Genomic DNA, 14,856 nt, shown 5'->3' with positions numbered 1-14,856 from the left:
GGACACTTGGAGGGTCTGACTTCAATGTCCAGGCTGAACAATGGGGGGTTGAGATGCTCCTTTAGGTGTACGGGGTCAACGCCATTTAGGGCTTTAAAGATCAGCACCAACACTTTGAATTGTGCTTGGATTGTTCTCCTTTAGCCCCAGTGTTATATGGTCTCGGCGGCCACTCCCAATCACCAGTCTAGCTGCTGCATTCTGGATTAGATGTAGTTTCTGAGTCACCTTCAAAGGTAGCCCCACCCAGAGTGCATTGCAGTAGTCCAAGCAGGAGATAACCAAAACATGTACCACTCAGGCCAGAGTATGTACTACTCAGGCGAGACAGTCTGCAGACAAGTAGGATCTCAGCCAGAGTACTAGATGGAGATGGCAGACAGCTGCCCTGGACATAGCTGCAGAGCCGTCTTTCCCATCAGGCTTAGTGGTGCGTTGTGCCAGGGTGCCAGCCTCTCAGGGACGCCCCAGTAAGTGGGGGAGCTGCTTGGCTTTGCCAGCGGCCTCCCCTTTCCATGCACGCCCGCCAGCTGCGCCCTGCCAACCATATGGCTGGCGGGTGTGCAGCTTGCCTCCCAAGCTTCTGCAGGAGGAGAGTGATCCCTGCAGAGGCTTAGGATGGAAGCTGCGACCTGCCAACTATATGGCTGGCAGGCACATGGCTTCCCTCCTACGCCTCTGTGGGGATTGCTCTCCCACAGCGGCATGGGTGAGAGCTGTGCCCCCCCCCCCATGGCTGGCAGTGTGCAGCTTCTGTTAGAATTCCTGCTTCGTGATTGCAGTCATAGGATTGTTGCCTTTGACATGACTGTATATGTTTTGACTCCACAGAGTGGGAAGTGACAGAGACAGGATGTTTGTGTTACTGTGTTCCGTGAAGTGGGACTATTGTCCTTTGTTCTTTTTCTCTTTGCTGTATGATGCTAGAGAAAGAGAGGGAGCCATGTTGCAGTGCTCCGTGTGTGTTTATATGTAAATAAAGTAGATTAGCCAAAATGCTGAGTTCTGTCATGCGAACTGCGCAGACTCCACAGATCCCTAAGTGTGCCGGTGTCTGTTGGCATCGGTTGCTGTGATATTCGGGCTGAAGAAAGCTTTTGAAGCTCCCGAACAATCGACCAGGAGGGAGAGAACATGCCAGTTGGGCATGTGTCTCTGCCAAGGTCCTACTCGAGTGTAGGCTGAGCTCCTGACAGCTTCGCCCCCCCAACCATGGTTATTTGGGGGCGCTGGGCGGATATTTGCACCCCGGCACCGCATCTGCCAAAGACGGCCCTGCACAGCTGCCTTGGGTTAGTCTGCATCTGGGTAGGGTACCATTTTTTGTCACCTTGGGCATCAACGTGTCATGGGCTGGCCCTGCTTCTCACTCAATATTGTTTTCAATCTCTTTTTCAAATAAAAGCTATTGGGGTGTTGGGGGAAGAATCTCCTTTGAATCATAATCCAGTGGAACTGCGATAAAGTTCAGAGAATTACAAGTATCTTTAGTTTTATCGCTGAGGATCAAATAAGTTATATCTCTGGGTATACAGAGAGAAATGAGAGCTCAGTTTCAAACTCAAAAGATATTAAATCATATTGAGAAGGAAAAAAATATAAAAAGAAAAGATAATTTATTTGAGCAGAGACATACTTTTTCCTTCAAATATGCCCTAGTGTAAAAGCTCTTCTTTTGAAGTAATTTAAAGTTAAAATTAGCAGTGACACACACCTTTGTCTTTAATCAGTGTTAAAACCTCAAAAATAAAAAGACAGCCAGATAGACAGGGGAAATAATTGTGTAACTGGAGAAAGACCCATTATCTGAAGTAATAATATGGTATTGGGATTTGACAAAGTTTGCATGACTTTAGGTAGGAATGATGTAAAAGTATTGCTGCTTTGCAGTCTGCCTGAATGATGGACATCTGGAGGGCTAATGGGCTGGAGGTTTTCCCTCCCATTCAAAAGGAGCAAGTAAAGATAAAAGTAAAGGACCCCTAGATGGTTAAGTCCAGTCAAAGGCGAGTGTGGAGTTGTGGCACTCATCACACTTTCAGGCTAAGGGAGCCGGCGTTTGTCCGCAAACAGCTTTCCAGGTCATGTGGCCAGCATGACTAAACCGCTTCCGGCGCAACGGTACTCTGTGACGGAAAACAGAGCACACGGAAACGCTGTTTACCTTCCCGCCACAGTGGTACCTATTTATCTACTTGCACTGGTGTGCTTTCGAACTGCTAGGTTGGCAGGAGCTGGGACAGAGCAATGGGATGCAGGTAGTGCTGTGGTCTAAACCACAGAGCCTCTTGGGCTTGCTGATTAGAAGGTTGGTGGTTCGAATCCCCGTAACGGAGTGAACTCAAAAGGAACACAGTGATTAAGGAATCACAAATGCCTCAGGGCATAATCCTGCACTCATCACCCACCAGCTGAAGGATGGAATCCCTCTCTCAGTGCCAGAAGAACACCAGATACACTGCCACCATAACAGGTACACAGGTGGAACTAAGCGGTGGCCACTGTGGCACAGAGCTCCTCTCTGACAGCAACATCACTGCCACTGTCAGGAGAGTAGTGGCATGGCAGGGCTCTACCACACTGGCTGCTTCTGAGTGAAATGCCTCATACACACTATCAGAATGGCTGGAAAGGGGTGGACTTATGTCTGGGGCTTGGGCCACACAAGGAAGGAAAACACTTACACTGTAACTCCTTCAAACAATCAGTGGAGCAATTTCATTCAAGCTTCAGAACTGAGATTCGTTCAAACTTCAAATTCATTCAAGCTTTAGTGAAAGCATCTCCCTCCTCTTGACTTCTGTTTGTGTCTGTCCTTCTTCCTGCTTGCCTCAGCCGTGTAAAAAGGTAAAGGGACCCCTGACCATTACGTCCAGTCGTGGCCGACTCTGGGGTTGCAGCGCTCATCTTGCTTTATTGGCCGAGGGAGCCGGCATACAGCTTCCAGGTCATGTGGCCAGCATGACTAAGCCGCTTCTGGTGAACCAGAGCAGCGCACGGAAATGCCGTTTACCTTCCCACTGGAGCGGTACCTATTTATCTACTTGCACTTTGACGTGCTTTCGAACTGCAAGGTTGGCAGGAGCTGGGACCGAGCAACGGGAGCTCACCCCGTCGCGGGGATTCGAACCGCCAACCTTCTGATCAGCAAGTCCTAGGCTATGTGGTTTAACCCACAGTGCCACCCGCATCCCTCCTCAGCTGTGCATGACCCCTCAAAAAACTTTCCTAGTTTAGGATATACCCTGGGATTCAAATCAGGGACTTTCAGTCTAGCATGTAATATATAAGCTACCCCTCCAGGCAAGTGCTCCTTGTTTGCGGTTCATGTGCTTCTGGTGCCTAGGACTGGATTTTTGCAGTTGGAAGATGTTGCTTTGCTACATTCACAGCAGTGCAGCCCTGGAGCCCAAGGCATCTCTCCAAGCCAGTCTTCAGCCAGCCTGCCCAAGATGGATCTCTCCTTATTCTCCCCCCAAACCTATAACAGTTCTTTTACCCTCACTAATGATATCACCACCAGCCAGGGAAGGCCTGGTCCCTATAGACCACCTTCTAGATGTTAAGGATAATGGTTTAATTTTCTGAAATGGGAAAGTGTGCTTATGCTGAATTGCTGTGTATTTTTGGCATGGGGTTTTTCCTTTGGTAGTAGCTATCTCATGTGATTGGCTGACTGTGAGTCACATGAGAAAGGCATTCCATTCTGTTGTGACTGTTATTCAAGCAACTGTCGTTTTTAACTGCTTTCTGATCATGTGTGTGTGTGAGGGTGAGAGAGTGAGAGTATGGCTACTGAGAGAGGTTTCTCTGGATGCCGCTGAGGCAGTGTGTGTTGGTGTGGTCAGTTTGGGGTGAAACAGAGGGAGGAAGATCCCTAAATGTTAATAGGGAGAAACCTGTGTTCTCTATAACGGACAAAGTGAATAAGCATGAGATTGTAGATACCCTATGTTCTTCTCAGTTATGTGTTTATGAAAGTAAAGTTGTTTTGAATATAAAGATTCTGGACACTGTATATCATCAAATTTTATTTTTATATATGTACACGACAATGGAAGCATCTCCAGCTAGTACCTTCTGTGTCAACTAGTCACTAGAACTCTTTAGACCTGCAAAGAGACAGTTAACAGACTTGCCTTGAGCTATTAACTTAGTAAAGAGACTGTGTTGACCACTTTAGCAGTCTCTTTTCATACAAAACCTGTTTCACAGATAAAAACACAGAGGCCACACCTGGGGAAAGCTGAACTTAGGTCTAATGTTCATAGGTGCTGACTGACAATCTGAAGACTGCAAAACTGAGGAACCTTGGATTTTTCTGGTTTACTCTATGTGCGTACAGTTGTTGGTTAAGAACGGACCTCTGGAACAAAGTATGGTAAGTTCATAACCAGAGGTACCACTGTATTCAGAAGCATACTGCCTCCCACCATAGAGCAGAGTATAGCCATTGTAGCTAGTAGCCCCTGCTAGCCTTAACTTCCATAAATATGTGTTATATTCTTATAAAGCCATCACTTTAAGTTGGTGGTCATCATTGCCTTTTGTGGGAATGGATTCCATATGCACTTGGTGATGAAGAATTTTTTTCACAAGGTGTTTGGCCCACACAAATTCCATTTACAAACTATGTAGGCAAAAATGCAAGTTTAACAAGATGTCTGTACTGCTTAGTCTGTTCACTGAAGCCTCATTTTGATATAAAAGAATATCTACTAACCTCTCTTTGTAATGCTCTAATTAAGCCAAAGACCTTCATATTGATTGCTGATGGCAGATGAGAATGATTCGCCCCGTGTAGATTGATTTAACTGGATGGCGCTATTTTGAAACGTTTATTATTTAACTAACCACAGGCTCTGAAACCACTGGTTCAAATAATTAAATCAAATCCAACATAACAAAGACGATCTTGAGGGAGAATCATATGTTCCATTTATCCCAGTGGACGGATGGCAAGCCGTTCTTCTGTACTGATCCAATTTCTGTTCCTGAGCTCTTAAATACATTTAACCTTTTCTTATAAGCTCCTGGATTCCAGAATTAGCATTCAGAACTCAGCAGCTGCCACAATGGCTCCTCGCTAACCAGAAGCAGAATGTTTAGAGTTGATCTTATAGCTAAAACAAAAATGTGGTTAATTTGGATTTACCCTTCACAGTTGACAGTCCATTGTTGTCTGTTTTTTGCATTCAGCTTCCCACTGTCATGGAGCAGAGGTTCAAAATTATTGGGTCTCAGTGCTTAGATAGATAGATAGATTCTTTATTGTCATTACACAAGTGCAACATTGCACAAGTGCAACGAAATTGGATGCCATCCCTTAAAAACAACAAAAGCAACACAACAACAACAACCAAACAAACCACATTCCAGCCCCACCCACACCCACACCCATCAAACTCCCAGGTCACACTATCGAGTTACTGCATTTAAGAAGGCCACAGCTCTTGGATAGAAACTATTTTTCAGTCTATTTGTCCTTGACTTGATGTTTCTGTATCTCCTGCCAGAAGGCAGTAGTACAAACAGACTGTGTCCCGGGTGAGATGCATCCTGCAGGATATTGTTTGCTTTCCTAAGACAGTGGGAACCGTACAGTTCTTCCAAAGATGGGAGGGGATGACCAATAATCCTTTGGGCTGTGGTTATGACCTTCTGGAGCACCTTCCTCTTCCTAGCTGTACAGCTGGAGAACCAGGCACAAATACAGTATGTGAGAATGCTCTCTATGGAGCCTCGGTAGAAGGACACCAGCAGTCTCTCACTCAGATTGTTCTTCTTTAAAAGTCTGAGGAAATAAATTCTCTGCTGGGCCTTCTTCACCAGAGCAGTAGTATTTGCGCTCCAAGTCATGCCCTGATCGATAGTCACTCCCAAAAACCTGAATTCCGCCACCCTCTCCACCCGTTCCCCGTTGATATACAAGGGCTGAATGTCCGCCTTTTTTTTCCTGTAATCCACCACCAATTCCTTGGTCTTAGTCGTTCAAAATTATTGGGTCTCAGTGCTTGGAGGGTGCTCATCTACAAATGCCTAAAATGGACTCTTGTTCCAGGATAAATACTCACCTTCTCCAACATTTCATGTATTTTAACTTGCAATATACTTGGACAAACTGTTGAGAACCTTCTGGGTAAAGCAGCTTAATGAATAATGGACAAGTGGAACTCATAACAGGACAGTTTAGTGTGAAAATTTCATGCTCAGGATTCCAGACAGCCTTGAGTCTTGCTGGAAATGTCAGGGACTGGGCAAAGGAGGAATGATAGAGATCACCTCCCCATCCTGATCCTTCTAGGGAGGAGGAAGAGGAAGACAGTATAGATTTACAACAGGGGTTTAAGGGAGGTGGCAGCTCAGAGGCAGATGAGGGGGAAAGTTGGGAAATCATGGGAGAGCCAGAGCAACACCTGGCTGACACGTTGTCATTCGAAAGCATTCCAGACCCTCCATCTCCCAGAACCTGGCGAGCCTTGAAAGTAGGAGAGTAAAGAGCTCAAAGACAGAGGGCACGTAGCAGCACCCATAGAAGTGACGGATGAGCTACAATGTGGAAAAGTGAAAAAGTTCCCTCAAGACAAGAGCGGGTCCAAAAAAATGATTGATTATGCTGAATTAGATAGCCTATCCGAAAAATTAAAGAACAAACCAAGGAAAGAATTCATGTCAAAATGGGAAATATTTAAAATATATTTGAAAATCAATAACACTGACTTAAAATCCATAGCGGTATTTGAATAATTCCAGCAATATCGTTCACTAGTTATACGATTTAACGAATTTTGAAGTGATTTGAGATGAAAGTAATAACATGTATTGGCAGCAAAGAATGGTAATGTGATTTATGGGGTAGATGGGAAGTCGGCTTTAAAAAGAAGAGACCATTACAGTTTACGGATTATGAAATTTATATTAATTCTCTGTGTAAGGCGCAACTGATGGTATTCTCACTATGGTTTATTTTGTCCTTTTTGTTATGTGTTGAACAAATAAAAAAAAGAAAGAAAAAAAGGGGAGCAAAGAGCTCAAAGACAGAGGGCATGTAGCAGCACCCATAGAGGAGGTGATGATGATGATGATGATGAATGAGGAAGTGGGAGATTCACTCGGGACAACGGTATTATCCAAGAGGCTGGGTTCTCTGTAAAAATTGAAATAAAAAAGGATGGTAATAAACTTTTCCTTGCCTACATACTTTCCCGGGCAACCAGCCGGGAGCCACTGACAACATCCTGGCAGGAAAGAGCATTGGACAAGATGGAAGCCACAACTGGGGGAAAAAAAGACAAACCTTTGCCTGAGTTGCTCTAGGCAAGCTCATTCAGTGGGATGTGAGAGACCAGCACGATAGGAAATGGTGACAAGGTTTGCTTCATTTGGCCTTCCTTGCTCCATAGCTGGGCAGAAGGGAACATCCTCTTGCCCCCCCCCCCAGACCTCTCCCCCTCCTGCCCTCCCTCTATGCAATAGCTGAAGAGTGGGCTGTAATAGACTTGGGTTCTTAGCTATCTAGCTGCTTTATTTCCAAATTAAAATAAAATGTAGCTCTCTGGAACAATCAGCACGCCGTCTCTTTCGGTCAATGAGTCCTTAAGCTGTTATTTTCCCTTTGGTTAAGCAAATCAAAAGCTCCTTTGCTAAGTGGAATTAAGTGATATACAAGCCTGCAATATTCAGTGCTTTTTAAAATTGACAGGATTACTCAGTTCCTTAAATCAGAAGTGGGGGAAAAATTTGATATCAAAGGCTGTGTTTCTGCGGGTCAAAGTGTTCAAGGATCACATGGGGACGGGTAGTGCTGGCAGTGGGTGAGGCCAAAGCTAGCCCACCTCCCCCACTCTCAATTCATATATATTTGTAAAATCTAGCCCCCTCTCTGTGCTTGATAGGCCTTGCTGTACCTGCACATTTTTCATAGCTATTTGGTAAACTGCAATAAAAAGGGCATTTAGCAACTTGTGTGTCTTTCTGTGGGAGTTCCCTGGGAATTTTGTCCTGCCATGTTGGTTTGTACCCTTGGCCAGCACAGGATATTTAGCAAGTGATAGGTGGCAGAAAACTGCTTTGATTTCCTTATTAGTGGATTAGGTGTGAAATTGTTGGAGAAGGGGAAAGGAAGTTAAGGAGGGAGGGGAAAGAGTCTTCCTCTTTGTCTTCCTCTGCCCCCCTCCCCAATAAATTCTTTGGGGTTGAAATGTAAAAGATACAATGGAAAGAGCAGACATTATTTGTGAGCCTATCTCCACCTGAATAATAAAATAATATTCAGAATATATTGTCTTTACGAGTTTTTAATGCCATTTTAGCATGATTTTATGATGCTTGCATTGGCTTTGTGTGCATAGTTGCATTGATTTTATTGTTTTGATTTCTTTGTTTATATTTGATTTAAAAAATAAAACCACACAGCTGTGTACCACCCAGATGGCATGGTTAATGGGTGGACTATGAATGTCAAGTAAACAATGTTGTTGATGATGATGAAATAAATGCATCTCCCTGTTACTATCAAAGAGATCTCCCCTTCCCATCTTTGAACTTCTCTCTCTCTCTCTCTCTCTCTCTCTCTCTCTCTCTCCCTCCCCCTCTCCCTCTCCCTCTCCCTCTTTCCTTCCAAGTCTGAGAGAAAAGTCAGTAAAGGTCACACATAAAAATGTGACATTTATAAAATCAGACAAGTTGAAAAGGGATTTGCCATTTAAGCAAAGCCCAATTAGTATTGCCCCCTAGTCTCTGAGAGTTTATGGGCCTCATCGGAGCAGACAGAAAATAACTGAGCTTCGCTTTGACAGAAAACTTAACTATTATGTGCTCAGAGCTTTTAACAAATGGGGTGCCCACAGCCTACTGTGCCATTGCTTCTATAATCAACCTGTGGCCATTTAGCAGTTCCATTGTGCATGCGCAACTCCACAGAACTTCCTTTTTCTGCTGTGGAGGCAAAGGAAGTCTTCTGATTTGAATGAGAACTAAACAACACAATACCGAGTACTGTAACCCTACTGTCAAGGTATATTTTGTGTTCACATTCGCTCTTTGTACTATGTCCTTCGGAAAGGAAATAAAGAAAGGTTTGTTTTTTAAAAGTATTCTGCCTCATAGATGAAAAGCAGAAATCCCTGTTTGCCTCAAGCTGTGTTCAGTATGTTTAAGAGAGGCACTGGAATAACTTGACTTCCATTGACCTTTCTCCAGGCTATGCACATGGTCAGGTGTGTGTTGTAGTGGTTCAGAGTGCTTGGCTAGGACAGAGGAGGAAGCCCAGTTTTAAATCCCCACTCAGCCAAGAGACTTAACAGGTGCATTTGAGCCAGACAGTTGTTGTTTTTTAGACTAACCTACCTCACAGGGTTGTTGTGGAGATGAATTTTTTTGGGCGCGGGGTGGGTGGAGCATGATGTGTCTCACGATGTTTCCTCATTGGGGGGAAAAGTGGGGCATCAGTGAAGCAAATAAGAAGATGCATCCTTTCAAGTCGAAGAATTTTTTTCCCCCAGCTGGAAGAAAAGGGTAGCAGTTTTTGGAAACCTGCCTTTGCCCAAACGCAACGTTTTCCTTCCCTCCAGAGAGAACAGACAAAAGGCGGCTTGCGAGCCTTTTTGAAATCAAAGGCAGGGATAAGTCTGTGATTCAGCTCGGTGTTTGGGGAAATGGTGAAAGGCGCATGGCTGACATTGGCAGCTGTCATATTGTTTGGAGATTGGGAAGAAGCGCGGCATATTTTCAGAACTGGCAGTGGCTAAAGCCACAAGCTGCCTGCGAAGAAGAGCTCTGGGGAGCCAGTCTCCGCAGCACACGAGCGCTCCAGACATTACTGCACTTTCTGCTGATTAGCTTGCCCTTGCTTGTTCTCTTACACGAATGCTGTGCCGGCACATTATCCCATTTGACAGTTCAGAGGAAGGCTGGGGGTCTGTGGCTGGGGAAGATTTATGCTTCTGGTAGCACCTAGGAGCAGAGCACTTCATTAAATATTTACCGGTTTCAAATCCAAGGTGCTGCCTTGACATTGGGATGTTCTCTCGTGGAAGGTTGTTTTTCTTTTTCAGTTGTTCCCCATGGGGTCCTACTCACACCACGGTTTAGCAAGCATAAAACGACTCTTGCAGCTTTCTCCCATGTCTGCAGGTGCACTCAGAAAATCTTATTAGGAAGGTATCAAACAGTGATGGCGGGACAGCTCAGTTGGTAGAGCACGCGACTCCTAATCTCAGGGGCATTGGGGCAAAAGATTCCTGCATTGCAGAGGGTTGGACTAGATGGCCTTTATGGCCCCTTCCAACTCTAATATTCTCTAATTATTCTTGCCCAGAAGAACTAAGCTGGATGTGATGGTGGTGGAGGATGGTCTGTCCTGATGACATAGAAAGTGAGTTGTGGAGCCTCTTTCTGGTTTTGCACAAAACGGACTGTTTGAGAGAAAGGGTGTAAAGCTGGCTGGTCTCTTCCGCTTTCCCCAGCTGTGCTTCATTGCTTCAAGCTATGGCCTCCCTCATTCACGGTATTAAAAATGGGTTGGGTAAACCTTGTTTGAAGCAATAAAGAATAAAGAAAGAGGATGCAGTCTCTCCTCTTCCCTGTTCATTCTATTACAGCCAAACCCTGGTTCCCGAACGCCTCCGTTTTGGAATGTTTCAGCTCCTGAACACCGAAAACCCAGAAGTGACTGCTCCGGTTTTTGAACAATTTTCGGAAGCCGAACGGTCTTCTGGAACATATTAAGTTTGAAAATGGAGGTTCCACTGTACATGTAAAAACTTGACCCCTGCCCTACATTTTATGGTTTTTAAATGGTGAAGGTGTATGAATACGTAAGCATGGCTGCCTTCTTGCATTTTGCTTGGCACAGACTCTACATAAATTACCAACCTTCCTATTATACATAATACCCATGACAGTCATTTGATAACCAAAGAGAATCTTCTTCCAATTAATGTACAGTAGTTGGACTGTTTCTCTGGGTGCCTGACACTGCCCACTGTTGGCAATGCTCTTGTGTCTTCATTTTTCCGCAGTTAGGAGAAGGATCAGTGGACAGTTGCCCCATCTGCTGAGCCACTGAACAGCCTTCTCAGTGAAGTCTTCTCGGTCAACCCTGGACTGACTCTGCCCACCCAGGCTAGCCATTGGCTCCTCCTAGTTAGGTAGAGGTATACCTGGACTTCATGTTCCAATGGAGCCTTGCGTGAGCAAAAACATCTTCCTTTTTACTGCTGAGTTCTGTATTCTTAGTTGTCTTTGATCCACAGACTCCTGGCTAGCTCCTTAAACACGCCTCCTGCTTTGGTCTTTCGTCCTGACTGCAAGAATGCTTCTCAGCCCCTGGCTCACATCAGACTCCTGCCAATGGCTGAGCCATTGGAAGATACCACCAGCTTATGGATCAAGGGTGGTATTCATCTACGACCATAATCTGAGACCCTTTGTCATGTTCCTCTTCCATGAAAGGTCTGGAGGGTGGCAACATGAGAACGGGCCTTTTCTGTGGTGGCCCCCTGCCTGTGAAATGCTCTCCCCAGAGAGGCTCACCTGGCCCCTTCATTACATATCTTAGGCGCCAAGCAAAAAACATTCTTCTTCTCCCAGGCCTTTGGCTAATTAAACAATCTATGGTCTTTTAAACTGTGGGAGGGATAGTTATTGTTTGTTACTATGGCATTTATTTTTGTGTCTCTACATTGTAAACCACCCTGCGATCCTCAGGTGAAGGGTAATATAGAAATAATAATTCAACTAAGTTTTACTTAGAGTAAAGTAAGGAATTATTTGTGGGATTGAGTGTAAGTATGTTTGAACACTTTTAAGGGTTGTATGAAATGTATGTTTGTATGCTTGTATATTTGTAATATATGTGTATTAATGATGAATTATTTTAACAATAAAAACTTATTAATTAAAAAAAAAGTTTTACTTAGAGTAGACCTATGCAAATCAAGAAAGAGGGCATCATTAGGGCCATTAAATGAGTCTTCTCTGAGTAAAACTCAGTTGAATACCACCCCCTGTATTTACACTTGAGCCATGATCTTGCAAAAACTCTTGACAGACTTGCTTTTGACACCTGCCCACTTCACAGTTTGCAACTATTAAAGGTAGAAGGTAGAATATTTTGCATACCCCCCACCTCCACTCTGGCAGTTTCCAGCTGAATGGAACAAGTTTGTTTTTGCATCATTAATGGACGTGTTTGGAAGGAAGAAGAGTGACATGGTCCCATGTTGTCCCTCACTTAAGGCGATGCAACTTAAGTGTGACAGATTGTTTGATGGGCGATGCACATTGATCATGAGGCAGTGTGCCCTAGCAGCAAAATGACAGCATGTGCAAATTCATTACTGGGAACCTTGCCAAAATGTCATTAGAAATGTTGGTCCAGGAAATTAAAGTTGATATACTGTGATGATGGGCGCAAAAATGAGCCAAAGTGTGGAAAACAAGCATTTAGGTCGCAAGATCTGAAGAGCCCCCAGCCTAGTTATCCTGGAGGGTTATTGATTATTAAGTGTGAAGAATTGACATACCTAAATTGTGTCTGACAGTGGGGTGTTTCATCTTATGGATGTGTGCATAGATTTGGCACCTGGGGACCAAAGACAGGCAAATCATTTGCAAGAAGGGCTTCATTTTCTCAGATGTGAAGATATCGCAACACACGCAAGCACTAAGAGAGCTTTCACAGCTTAGTTGACTGGAGAGAAGACAGCAGAGCAAAGAAAACCTTCTCAGACCCGGAACTTGAAATCACTTGGAATCATGGGATGAACAGAAGTGTGGAAGGGCTCTTAGTTTATCTCCATACGATCCTGGTTTGCAGCAGTTCCGTGTTTTTTGTAATTTTTGCTCTTGCTCCACTTTGCTGTGGCTTCATAAAGCTTCAGGTTGTTTTCATTTCATATCGTATCATATTAAGGAGAAATAGGAATGCCTGTTCCGGTACAATTGTCTGCAATTACCCCCCTGCCCTTAGGGTTATTGCTTTGAATGCTTGTCTTGGTTAATGGAAGGGGGTGGGAATCTTCAAATTTGAAGACTATTAATAATTATGCTGCCCACAGAAGCCCTTCTGAATAAAATGGATGTGGCAGAATTTGGCTGATTTCATCTAGAACATTAATGTAGTCTCAACTTTTCTTCTTTGTTTCATTTTTTTTTTTTAGCAAATCAGGTTAGCAATGTTGATTGCACTCCTGCTGCACTTCTTACATCATATAAATCAATTGAATTTACTTGTGAGTAGGCATGCACAGCCTTGCACTGTTGTAAATCTTCTTTTTTTATGAATGCTTGTTACTTAGTGTCACCAAAGTCATATTTACACTTTTGGGAATTATTTGACCTCCTGTCGCAGGTTATGAGCAGGGGGCAATGACAGAAGGGGTGTGTGTTTGTGTAAAGTCCAAGTAGAAGCACTGTGTTCTTTTCCTTCTACAGTGGTACCTCGGGTTAAGTACCTAATTCGTTCCGGAGGTCCGTACTTAAGCTGAAACTGTTCTTAACCTGAAGCACCACTTTAGCTAATGGGGCCTCCTGCTGCCGCTGTGCCGCCAGAGCATGATTTCTGTTCTCAACCTGAAGCAAAGTTCTTAACCTGAAGCACTATTTCTGGGTTAGCGGAGTATGTAACCTGAAGCGTATGTAACCTGAAGCACATGTAACCTGAGGTACCAATGTAGAAGTAAACTAGTGCTTATAACGCTTGATCCATCCACAATCAGTAGTCTGAACGACTACAGACCAGTTGCACTGACTCCAATCATCATGAAGTGTTTTGAGAAACTGGTGCGCCGTCACATTATTTCCTGTCTTCCATCAACTTTTGACAACTACCAGTTTGCATACAGGGCAAATAGATCCACGGAAGACGCTATCACTACCACTCTCCATGCTGCTCTGTTCCATCTGGAGCAGCCGGGGAGTTATGTGAGGCTGCTGTTTGTGGATTTTAGCTCTGCTTTTAACACTATCCTCCCCCATAGACTGGTGTCCAAGCTAGAGGCGATTGGACTCTCCAACTCCACCTGTCTCTGGGTTTTGGACTTTTTGTCAGAACGTTCTCAGAGGGTTAGAGTAGGGTCACATATGTCCACAGCCCTTAGCCTTAACACCGGCTCACCACAGGGTTGTGTGTTGAGTCCCCTGCTCTATACTCTCTATACGTATGATTGTACAGCCATTTATTCCAGCAACAAAATCATCAAGTTTGCTGATGACACTACGGTGGTGGGGCTCATTTCAGGAGGGGATGAGTCCGCCTATCGGGACGAGGTGGAGCGGCTTTGTGCTTGGTGTGGAGAGAACAATCTGGCTCTTAATACGACTAAGACCAAGGAATTGGTGGTGGATTACAGGGGAAAAAAGGCGGACATTCAGCCCTTGTATATCAACGGGGAACGGGTGGAGAGGGTGGCGGAATTCAGGTTTTTGGGAGTGACTATCGATCAGGGCATGACTTGGAGCGCAAATACCACTGCTCTGGTGAAGAAGGCCCAGCAGAGAATTTATTTCCTCAGACTTTTAAAGAAGAACAATCTGAGTGAGAGACTGCTGGTGTCCTTCTACCGAGGCTCCATAGAGAGCATTCTCACATACTGTATTTGTGCCTGGTTCTCCAGCTGTACAGCTAGGAAGAGGAAGGTGCTCCAGAAGGTCATAACCACAGCCCAAAGGATTATTGGTCATCCCCTCCCATCTTTGGAAGAACTGTACGGTTCCCGTTGTCTTAGGAAAGCAAACAATATCCTGCAGGATGCATCTCACCCGGGACACAGTCTGTTTGTACTACTGCCTTCTGGCAGGAGATACAGAAACATCAAGTCAAGGACAAATAGACTGAAAAATAGTTTCTATCCA

At 44.5% G+C, this 14,856-nt stretch overlaps 1 long non-coding RNA gene across 1 annotated transcript; it reads left to right on the top strand.

The window, feature by feature from the left end:
* Nucleotides 1-2,881: 2,881 nt before the first annotated feature.
* LOC310828478 lies at nucleotides 2,882-8,279 on the top strand. The gene is made up of 2 exons (XR_014556944.1): nucleotides 2,882-4,381; nucleotides 7,218-8,279. It is a non-coding gene; the product is annotated as an uncharacterized lncRNA (long non-coding RNA).
* The last annotated feature ends 6,577 nt before the right edge of the window (nucleotides 8,280-14,856 follow it).

The sequence above is a fragment of the Podarcis gaigeae genome (genome assembly GCF_964106915.1).
Source record: "Podarcis gaigeae genome assembly, chromosome: 12".
In the NCBI taxonomy this organism is placed as follows: domain Eukaryota; kingdom Metazoa; phylum Chordata; class Lepidosauria; order Squamata; family Lacertidae; genus Podarcis; species Podarcis gaigeae.
Note: the sequence above shows the minus strand (reverse complement) of the source record. Positions and strands in the feature narration are given on the sequence as shown.